This window comes from Camellia sinensis, chromosome 9 (genome assembly GCF_055761805.1).
Source record: "Camellia sinensis isolate YWXY chromosome 9, ASM5576180v1, whole genome shotgun sequence".
Classification (NCBI taxonomy): Eukaryota; Viridiplantae; Streptophyta; class Magnoliopsida; order Ericales; family Theaceae; genus Camellia; species Camellia sinensis.
The window spans coordinates 19,726,003-19,738,186 of NC_138969.1; the positions used below are offsets into that span (position 1 = coordinate 19,726,003).

Here is a 12,184-nt window from a genome sequence, read left to right on the forward strand (position 1 = left end):
TTTTATGTCACTTTCTAATTAAGTGTGATTATATATATACTACTACAATAATATTTATTTTTATTCACACTTTTTCACACTTTTTAAATAAATGTGATTATATATATATATATATATATATATATATTTTAATCACACTCCTAAAGAGTATGGTTGTATAAAACATTTCAATTTGATTTTTATATAAAATATACTATACAATTCGTGTCTTTATTCTACCCATACCCATGAATGAGAGAGACGACTCTTCCATTCCCCGTGTAACGCCCTCAAAGTAATAACATTAAACCCATCAAATAAGACATTCATTGACAAATGAAATAACTACATTCTTCTATTCATCAGAGTTTCATTACAAAAGTATTACATGTTAACAACAAAAGCAAAATGCCCTACGGGCTTACAGCTTTCCAAGTTAACACTTGGTTACAACGAAAGAGTACTAACTCATCTACACATTAAGCCATCGGCTTGAATATACATGTAATACATCAAAAAGGAACTAAAACAACAACAATCTGCTCGCCTCTAGCCTCCCAAGCTATGACCTTGGAGGTGGCATGCTACCGGTACCTGAAAATGATATTCCCATATAGGGTGAGCCACAGCCCAGTAGAAATACACTAAACCAACCATGAACAATGACTAAAAGATTAGCAATTGATAGATGGCCAACACTGATACATTCACATAAATCACATTTTATGTCATCCGACTTATAAGTCCAAGTTACTTTTCATTTTCCCTTTTTCAACAGATAAGCCTATTAGCTCTATCATCATCTCAACAGATATGTATAACAACAATATCCCACATTCACAGATAAGCATATAAGCTATATCCACACTTCACAAAGATAAGCACATTAGCTCTATTTTCACTTCTCTAGACAAGCATATGAGCTGTATCTACGGAGTTCATCCCCTATCTCCTCCCAATTCTGTCCGGTTTAGAGGTACATCCCCCATCTTCCCCTAAACCGCGGAGTACATCCCCCATCTCCTCCTCTACACATAACGTATACAAACACATTGGTTCTATATACAATCACTTAATATATACAGTTAATGTATTCTATCAACCGTCAAATCCCATGACACATTCCATTGATTAGTTTCTGTTTGCCTAATCATCATGCATTGTCTACAACAATCACGACTATCCTCCACCGATAGCCCAAAGCAATTATTTCTAAACAGAAAATAAATGCACAAATGGATATTCAATCAACATTTCATTTCATTTTCTCATTTCTCACAATTAATTATCCCAATTATTCAATCAATGTAATTAGGTCATTTCCTATAATTAACATTACAACCCTTAGGTCCCATTTTCATCAATGATTCGACATTAATTCCATTTCTCTATGCCAAACATATAGCGACCCCGTTCTTTTCCCATTTGATTATTGAATCCGGACTTAGGTTCCGTATATTCTGCCATTGTATAATTGTTGTTGTCGTCCTTTATTTTCTTATTTGGAGTTATAGGATGAGTTGGGCAGATTTGTTTCAGGTTGTTGGATTTGTAAACCAAGTGTTGCTGTCCAGTTTTTGGGTTGTTCGCTCGAGCCAGGGATTGGTCGCTCGAGCGAGGGTTGTATTTTGTGTCTTCTGGCTCGATCCAGCTTTGCTTCGCTCGAGCGAGCGACTGCGTCTGGTATAGACCTGAGGGCAGTGCTTATTCGCTCGAGCGAGATTTTCTTCGCTCGAGCGAGGGAGGTGTATGTTTTCGAGTTCCTTGCTCGAGCGAGCGTTCTGTCGCTCGAGCGTGCTCCAGGGTTGCAGACCTGAAGCATTGTATTCTTGGCTCGAGCGAGCTTTTCTTCGCTCGAGCGAGCTTTTCTTGTGTCTGGTCGCTTGAGCGACAATGTCTTCGCTCGAGCGAGCCTGTCCAGTTTATATACGCAGCAGCGGGTTTTGATCAGTCTTTTTCATCTTCTTTTTATTACAAACCCTAGGTCCGACTTCTCTCTCTCCCCACTCACCTTCTCTCTTAGGTTTGATCTATTTAGAGTATGTTTCTACCCTAGTTGCTTTATTAAAAAGATAGAGTGAGTCGAGGGCTTCCATTTAATCTGAACATTTGGCGATTTGGAGCACTTTGGTATTTGGGTATTCATCTCTGTCTTCTCCATTTGGGTTGTTTTCTTCGAGGTAGGGATTTCCTACTCCATTTTATAAGTTTTGTTCTAAGTTTTGGTATTTTGATATGTTGGGGTTACTTTGATAATTTTGGGAAAAAATCTAGTTGTAATAATTAATTAATTTGTATAATTGATTTAAGGAAATTGAGGAATTTGGTTAAATTCATGAAATTGGGAAATTATTGATTAAATGGTGTAGTTGGATAATTTAAATCACTCGCCTATTGAATTGTTGTTATAGTTATTTCCAAGTCTAGAAATAACTGTTTTGGGCTATCGGTGGAGGAGAGTCGTGATTGTTGTAGACAATGCATGTGGATTAGGTATAACTGAAACTAATCACATTGGTTGAGTCATTAATTTTGACTGTTGAATTAATACAGACATTATGTGTATTGATTGTGTGATGTATATGTTATGTGTTTACATACTTTGTTTTGTGTGGGAGGAGATAGGGGATGTACTCCACGGTTTAGGGGAAGATAGGGGATGGACCTCTAAACCGAATTTTGTTTGGGAGGAGATAGGGGATGGACTCCATTAGCATCACTTTTATGTGTGCTTATTTATATTGAAGTGTTCGTTGATACAGCACTAAAATGTGTATCAAATTGAAAGTATGAAGTGTTTTGGTTTGAGCCTGAGTCTCATTTGTTTGTTGATATTGGAAGAATGTGAATTTGATATATATAGTACACTGTTGTAAGTTTGGCCAGGTTCTGAGCCATATTGAATTAATATATTGGAAAGTAAAACGTGTCTTAGACATTAATGTCATGAAACTGTATAAAGATATAACTGATTATCTTGGTTAACCAATTATTGAATGCTATTGCTTTATTCAATGCTTATATTTGGTTTAGTATACTTCTACTGGGCTGTGGCTCACCCTTTATGGGAACATCATTTTCAGGTTCAGGTGATAAGCTACCTCCAAGGACTTAGCTTGGGAGGGTTTGGCTTCTGGATTTTTGAGAAGACTATCTTAGTTAATTGTCTTTATTTATTAGTACATGTAAACATTCAAGCCTAGGGCTTTTCTTGTATTGAGTTAGAACTCATATTTTTGTATCCAAGTGTTGGCTTGGAAAGATGTAAGCCTGTAGGGCATTTTATTCGATGTTACATGTAATGCTTTTATTTAGTAATACTCTGATGAATGAATTAATAAATTGTTTTCTTTAAATAATGCATGTCAATGATATATATATAATGGGTTTATTTTGAGGGCGTTACAAAACATGCATCTAGGTTTATTATAAATAAAACCCCAACTTTTGTAAAATAACACAAAAGCCCCAAACTTTCACAAAATTACCAAACCAACCCCAACATCTCAAAATACCAAAATTTAAAGACAAAATCCATAGAGAGGAGTAGGATATCCCTACCTCAAATTCGGAGCCCTAAGGGAGAAGATGACAAAACCCAACGTGCTCCAAATCCCGAAATTTTCAGATTAAAATATAGCCCTCGACGATCAACAACTTTTTTGTAAAGGCCAAAGATGAGCAAATCACTCCTACTAGATCAAAACCTAGAGAGAAGGTAGAGTTCTAGAGTGAGAGGCTCAACAATGGTGTTTTTGGAAAAGTAGGAGAGAGAAGAGAAAGTGAAAAAGTGATTTGAAAAGTCAAAACACGGAACTTAAACCCAGTCGCCCCGCTCGAGCGTCAAACACCCCGCTCGAGCGTCACTCACAGACTCCCGCTCGAGCGTCAACAATCCCGCTCGAGCGGCGGACACACACTCCCAGAACTTTTACAGAACCAGGTCTCCGCTCGAGCTTCCAACTCCCCGCTCGAGTGACACTCACATAACCCCGCTCGAGCGGCCAATACCACGCTCGAGCGTCCAACCCTGCACAGGAAAATACTGGATGGGTGCAATTCCCGCTCGAGCGCCAAAACCCCTGCTCGAGCGGACAGGTCAAAATATGGGCAACTAGCTTTGGTTTCTAAACTCAACCAACCTGTAACAAACCTACCCAACACATCCTATAACTCAAATACGAAGTAAAAAGGATGTAAACAAGATAATAATCAACTACCAACATCCACGGACACATGTCCGGATCACTATACAACAAGGGTAAATCCGGGATCGCTATACCCCAGCAAGATTGAATTTCACAAACATACATGTCTCTTCTCCTTCTCCTTGTCTTCTGTTTCTGAAACGAAGCCTTATTTCGTCAACTCCGAACCACCATTGAAGTTACTCACAACTCCCAATCACCATTGAAGTTACTCAAATTTGTCTTTGAAATCAAAAACCTTTTGAAATTTATGGTGAGTTCTCTGTTTTTGATGCCCCTTCTATGTGTATATATTTATGATTATGATTATTATTAGTGAAATTTTATTGATATAGGTTTCACTACTACAAATATGCTTAAAGATCACACTTAAGGAAATTAAAACATGACTTTTAATGAAAGTGTGATTAAAAAATTAAATTAATATTTTAATCACACTTAATTTAATTGAATGTGATAGTATTTATTTTTTAAGACACTTTTTAATTAAATGTGATTATATATATATATATATATTTTTTAATTACACTTTCTAATTAGTGTGTGATTATATATATTTTAAAATTTATAGTTAGATCTAATATTCCCACAGAAGCATCCTTATTTTGAATATGAGGGAAACCATTCGACTCTGTCACTCTCTCTCTCTCTCTCTCTCTCACAATATCAACCTACTCTTTTGTTCTAAGGTTCTAATCAACAGATTCAACACGGAGCCCTCATATTCAACACAGGGTTCTGATTTTATATAATTATGTTGTAAATCTTTCTCTCTGGCTTTGTTGTTCTTGTTCGAAGCTTGAATCTCTCTCTCATTATGGTTGATTCTTCGTTTTTGCATTTGAATTCAAGTATCTGATGATTCAAAGGCCTAATTCATTTCTGGTAAATATTCTAATCTTCTCTCTCTGGCTTTGTTGTGCTTGTTCGAAGCTTGAATCTCTCTTTCATTTCTTAAACATGTTCGATTTCTCCCATTTTTGCATTTGAATTCAAGTATTTCATGATTTGAAGCCCTAATTCATTTCGTAATGACTCGAGATAAGGAATTTTCCATGGCTACACTGAAAAATCTAGGAATCCCCTAGATGTTGATTTGTGATTATGTATCAATTTTAAGCAGAATATAACAATCCCAATCAAACAATCAAACAATCAAGACAAAGAGACACAGCGATTTAACGTGGAAAAAACCACAATTGGACACCTCCAACTGTGATCAAAAAACCATGGGCAACAGCCACAAGACAATCCACTAAGAAGAATTAAAGGAATTACACAGGTATACTCTCAATTACCTAGCGAATCCACAACGCCTAATTGAACCAACCTCTATGTGCCTCTTCCAACCCCATCTTCACCACGGAATTGTCTTTCTGATGAGCCACTCCGGATTCCACCAAAGCTTCAGGCTCGAATTCTTCAGAATCCACAACTGAAGAATAACTCTCTCTATTGTGTATAACAAACAAACCTTTGATGTACTCTCTTTAGATCATGAGTTGAATACTCAATAAAAACATCAAAGAAAACTCCCAAAGTATCCCCAGATATAAACCCTAGAAACCAAAAAGAAGATCTGGAGAAGTTATCCTAAAATCTGACCCAACACGCGAATTTATAGAATCTGTCCCGCGATCTCCGCTCGAGCTCAACACAGCCCGCTCGAGCGGACTGACCCCTAACTGCGTGCGAACAAACTGAGATGCGCTCGAGCGTAGGAGAATCCGCTCGAGCGTAAAATCACACCTTCCAGTATTTTTACAGGCGACTGCAGAGATGCTGAGAGCTTCCAATCCCCGCTCGAGCGTCACTTTCCCCGCTCGAGCGGACAGGCCAAAACTGGAAAAACTGGAAAAATAAAACATGATCGGACAGGCAACTTCTAATGCATTTTTGCATTTTGCTTCGGGGGCGCTGCCCCTCAACCCCGCCGTGGCGCTGCCCCGGACCCGCCAAGGGGCGCTGCCCCCTGGACCCCCGCGAGCTGACCGGGCAGCTCGATCCCCGTCATAATCAGCGAAGTGGCAATCTTGAAAGCTTTATCATCACAAACTTCTCTGAAATGCTTGATTCGGGTTGGATTCGCATCTAACAACTCATAGCCTCACTGAAATAAAAATGCGAAAATAAATACATCTGAAAATGAGTTTTGTCAAACGGGGTTGCTAAGAATAAAAACCTAACATACACAATACTCATTTTGATTTTGCATTCTATCTCAATTGTTTTTATTCATTTTCAATCATGAAACTACTCGGATCTATATTCAATTAGTTTGTATTTGGTTAGTTTGTTCGATTGACATATGGTTTCGATTTTGGGGTTTTGAAACATTTGTGTTATCGATGTTTTGGTAGTGTAGAGATTTTTAGGTTTTTCTTTTCAAACATTTGTGTCGATGATGAATAACTCTGATTCTTTCCCAATCTATCCTTGGTAAAGGTTTTGACTTAATCTTTTTTCACATCTTAACTTCTTCTTCTCTGTTATATATATATATATATATATATATATATATATATATATATATATATATATATGTATCTATAGACTAGTGTATATGTGTTTATAATACATACATATATATATCTGTGAGTGTGTTTGTATGTATTATACAAATGATTGAATTACAGTAATGTTGTCAATTAGGTTCAATGCTCTGTTATCTTTTTGTTATTTTTGAAGGAGTTTTGATGAAGTAATTTTTGCTGAGATTTGGTTCTTTGAATGGTGTTGTTCATATGGGAGTTCAAGACGGTTTATTTACAGTTTCTATTGGTTGAGATCAACCTAAAGGTCAGTGGATAAACTTGGCTATAGACTATAGTGTTAGGCATGTTTTGAATTGGGGTTAAGAAATTCCAATAAGAGATTTGTGGGTTGACGATGTTTAGAAACTGTATTATTGCATGTTAATGTTATGAGGAATTTGCACTTACAATTAAGGAACACACACCCTATGTGAGAAATTTCTTGGAAAGTTCTATGCTTGGGTTCAAAAAAAAAAATCCACATTACCTTTCTCTCTCTTTCATTTCTGCAATCTTAAGATGATTAAATGTGCAACATTAGGGTATTCTTTTCAAATGGGTTTATCTATTTTCTTTCATAGACTTTGTTACAAACTGATTTGACTTTTGTCTCTTGAAGGTCTCAAGGAAAATTGATATGTTCCAATTTCTTTTATTTTTCACTGTCAATATCTATCTACATGTTCAATTTCTTAAATAGTTTACTTCCTTCATGTTCCTAAGTGACAAGGTCAATGATCTTACTTTATTGAATTTTAGATCCTCTTTCTTCATTAATTTACATCACCATCTAAAATCTTGCTTGTATTGACATTAATTGTAATTCTAGTAGGATCTAAGGCATGACATAAAAGAGAATAGTCATAATTGTAGTCTTTGGAGCTAATTTTAGCAGTCACTATCAATATGCCACATTTGTGAGAAGATATATTCATTACTATCATTAGATTAATTCTTTGTGGAACAAATTCAAGGTGTCTATTATTGTTGGCATGTAATGATAATTTGTTAATGAGTAAGATAAATACAATCTGACTAGCATAGAGCATAGCAGCACATTGGGGTTTAAGAATCCAAACAAGAGAATACCTTTCTCAAAAAATCTTAGAATTGTATATAGTCCATCATAGCAATCTATGGTAATATGTAACATTAGAAAGATATTTTCATTCTGTTTCCTACTATGTTGTGTCACCCAATTGTCCTAACTCAAGCTGATCAAAAATAAAAAATAAAAAAAATGTCCGAACTCAAGATGTCTCATTGTTGAAATGTGTGATTAGATTAGTTGGTCAAGTCCCAATAAGTTGGGTAGACTTGTTTCATAAAATCAAAAAACAATGTTATGTCAAGGCATTGTACTCTGTTATGGATGTAACTTACCAAAGGTTGATCCCATGATCCATCATTACGAATTTCTATAATTTTTATCAGGTTACTCTAGGAATATGCCTGGATATAAAATATGTCAAGCATAATGAGTGAATAGCACATTTAGTATGTTCGTAATTAACAACTCTATGGCTTTAACGCAAAGAATGAACATATTCATGTTTGTACAACTCTGTAAAGTTAGGCTTGGCCACACATGCTACTGCAATTTTGGTCGAAGAAATTTCTAGTGAAACATGAACATTCATCAATAGCAACATGAACAATTTCACACCTAATGTCAAAGGCACAAGTAAAATAGTTCTTAGGCATCATTGATAATCTTTCTCACAGCATGGAACAAACACATCAATGCAAAGAATCATGTAGATCATCCATATTTTTATAGGGGCAATAAATACATACACATGTTGATAAGTTACAGAGGCCATAATTTTGAAGTTAATGGTTTTCGTTTGTTGGAGCTAAAGCCACCATTCAAAAAGCAAATTTTTAATTGATACAAGTGGTTACAAGTGAATTCACCCATAAAATTCCATCCTAAGCTACAAGAGACTAGACCACAGTGCCATTCACTAGCAAAAGGACACAAAAAATGCAACGAAGAGATGAAAATTCTAGAACATGAAGAAGTGTAGCCTTAATATGTGAGAAGATTGTGGGCCACTAATTTATTCATTCATGAAGAAGTGCTTGTGAAAAAAAAAACTTGAAGATGTTGTTTAAACTCATGTTTATTATCACTTTTAGAGGAAATGGAGCTAGTGTCCTTCGGATTGTTCCCTATGCAGCATTACATTTCATCATGAAATATGAGCAGTATCGCATTTGGATCTTGAACAATTACTCTGCCTTGGGAACGGACCCCATGATAGTACTTTTCTACTCTTTTTTCATTGATTTGGTTATTTAGTTTTTGTGGGTCTAAATTTAACATTCTTCTTTTGTTATATGATGGAAATTAGGAATGGTGAATGGGTTGATCATGTCACTTTGCAGGCTGCTGCAGATTCTGTATGGTTCTGCAACTTCATTTTTTCTTTTCTCTTCATTATTAATATAGGCTTGTTGGTATTTTTTGTGTACTATCACTGTGGATGGGGAGTGAGGATTGTGTAACGCGGCCCAATGGGCTGTCAGCCATCTGATAATACAACTGCATACATAACTTTAGGAATTACCTTGTTAAAGATTATTTTGTAGATCTCTGTTTAATCTGATTAATAGCATATTCTAGAATTATATTATGACATATGACTGGCAAAGCGTATGATGTTGGACATTTAATGTTACAGCTATCAGCTCTGTCTCAACTAGATTTGTTGGACTTGACCAAACATGAACTAACAAACTGTGTCCAAATGTTTTTTTTTTTTTTTTGATCTATTGGTATCTGTTGTGCAACAGAATGTTGTTTGCCTGTTTAGTTAGTCTGTTTCGATATAGTTGAAGTCTATCTAGATATTTCATGTTATGTTACTATACATTACACAGTTTGCCATTTGCCAACTTGCTTTAACCCTTTGCTTCAAAATATTTTGCAATCAAGCCATCTTGATCATGATTACTTAGCTGCCCACCACCACTAGCAAGTGCATGCATGGATTGTTGATGTTCCCTTTGATGTGTGATGGTGGGTATAAATATTATGTGTCTTGTGGGATCACAATTTCGAATTCTTATAGCTATTCAGAGTTTACCATAATGACAAGTAAGTTGTGTGTGTGTGTGTGTCTTTTTTTTTTTGGGGGGGGGGGTGGTTTTGGACAGACGAAGTTATTTCAGAAAAATATATCTTGGAATATGGAATGGATTGTCTAGAGATGCATGTTGGAGCAGTTGAGCCTGATGAACGTGCTTTGGTGGTTGATGATTTGATTGCCACTGGTGGAACCCTCTGTGCAGCAATGAATTTACTGGGTACTCACTTGTAAATCATTTGTATTAGCTTTATGAGCCCCAGTAAAAGCACTGTCCTCTTTTTCTTTTTCCTATATTTTGAAAATTTTATGTGGAAAATGCTTTGGCTCATGGATATAAACAATTCCATATGTAGTGAGAAAACGAACCACCTGTTTATTTGTCATTGAACACAGGGACCCGATGAAGGGTTACCTGGACAAGGGCTACAACTTGGGCTATTTGGATCTGGGTGAAGGCCAAATACTATGCCAACCTTTAAAAAAAAAAAAAAAAAGGATTGAAGAGGCTGTTATCCAATTTACCTTGAGTCAAAGGTGTTCAGCGTCAATCATGTTGGTTAGGTTGTTTGGTTAGCCAAATAACAAAATTTACCATATGTTTGTTATAGACTTTCTCCTTCTTAATTCATCAAGCATTTTTCCCATTTAACAAAATGAATGTTTTGCTCCTATTTCTCAGGACTGAATTAATATGGAATTTGATGTTGCATACTTGTGTATTTTATTGATTGAGCATACCTCTTCAATTAAATTTTCGAAACCATATAGTATGCATTATGTATGCATGTGTAGCGACTGATACTGCCCTTGCTGCTGGAAATATATATATATATATATATATATATATATATATATATATATCGTGCAAACCAGAATATATTGTGACTGGTTTAATTTTTTTGGTCAGAACGTGCAGGGGCTGAAGTTGTTGAATGCGCATGTGTAGTTGAATTACTAGATTTAAAGGTTTGTATGTAATGCACTCTTGGCCGCTTTCATTTCCTTAGCTATTAGTTAGTTCTTCTGTGGTTTGGTTCTTAAATATCATCAATTGATTGTGATTCCTGCTTCTATAATTACTTGTTTTTATTGAAACTGTGCTCTGCTTATATGCTGCCACTATCTCAGTTCCTTGACATTTATCTGAATTGATCAATTGTCATCACTTTGGTAACAGTAACATTTTGGCCTTATGCATGTTTTACTGACTAAAATGTATAGTGAGATGAGATAGATGCAACAGGAAAGACTTCGGCGATTATTATAGTCTTACCAGTTCCTCTCACTTTAGTTGGTAGTACGGAAAACTAAATTTAATGAACTCGAGTTGACAGAAAGTTGAATGTGGTTTAGTCTGTATTATGAATTTTGCCCACAACTAGAAAAGACACTTCTTGTCTAAGTTGCATGCAAGGATGAAGTTTTGGCATGGTAATAGAGCCCATTGTAACAAGACTTGGTCCTTGAAATTCTATTTTTGGAAATTTATGGGACATTCCAGACAAATGCAATATTATGTCACATTCTATTATGGTCAAAGTGTACATCCCACATGCTTCATATTTTTTCTTGTGTGTGTGTCAGGACTAGTCTTCCAAATAACTTTTTGAAAAGCTATATTTTCCTTTACATTAATATGCTACTGCTCATTTGTGTATTAAATCTATTCAAACTCATTATCATTATGTCATATTTATATATGGTAATACAAACATTTTATACTAGTAACAATCAAAGTTGTTATTCATTTTCTATTGATGCAGGGAATGAAGAGTCAATGTGATGAGAAAATGTTCGATTTTGTCTTTTGTAAGACAAGAACAGTCTCTACAAAAATAGTAAGTTTATTCATATCATTCTAGCGGTTTCTGAATTAATTTGTGTTTTTATTTTTCAGGTTAGAAATTTCTTGGAGACATGAAAACTATGGTCAAAGAATTCAAGAGCTTAGTTTTTTCAAGTTTTTTAATTTTTTAATATATGTAATCGCAGTTAAAAACTTTTTATTAATTCCTTTGTATATACTTTTGAACATTTAACTTTCATTTATGAAATATATGACGTTATTCCATTCAATATATGGTTGTGATTCAAAATATAGTATATAGTGTGTATTACATTCTACAAATGCACGTACAAAAATAATATTGATTATTCTTCAAATATGTCGAATTCTTTTTTTTTTTTAATCATAGATTTTATTAGTTATTAATCACTCTTAAAAGATGTGATCTAAATGTTTTTCATCACACTTAAAAGATGTGATCTAAATGTTTTTAATTACACTTAAAAGATGTGATCTATATATTATTAATCACACTTAAAAGATGTGATGAAATCATTTTTTAATGACACTTAAAAGGTGTGA

At 35.1% G+C, this 12,184-nt stretch overlaps 1 non-coding gene across 2 annotated transcripts; it reads left to right on the forward strand.

Moving 5' to 3' along the window:
- The first annotated feature begins 4,832 nt into the window (after positions 1-4,832).
- Positions 4,833-11,892, forward strand: LOC114256735 (uncharacterized). 2 transcript variants are annotated; one of them, XR_014341041.1, is made up of 3 exons: positions 4,833-5,072; positions 9,884-10,043; positions 10,724-11,892. It is a non-coding gene; the product is annotated as an uncharacterized LOC114256735 (transcript). The 2 variants fall into 2 exon arrangements; XR_014341040.1 differs by having other exon boundaries at positions 9,884-10,033.
- The last annotated feature ends 292 nt before the right edge of the window (positions 11,893-12,184 follow it).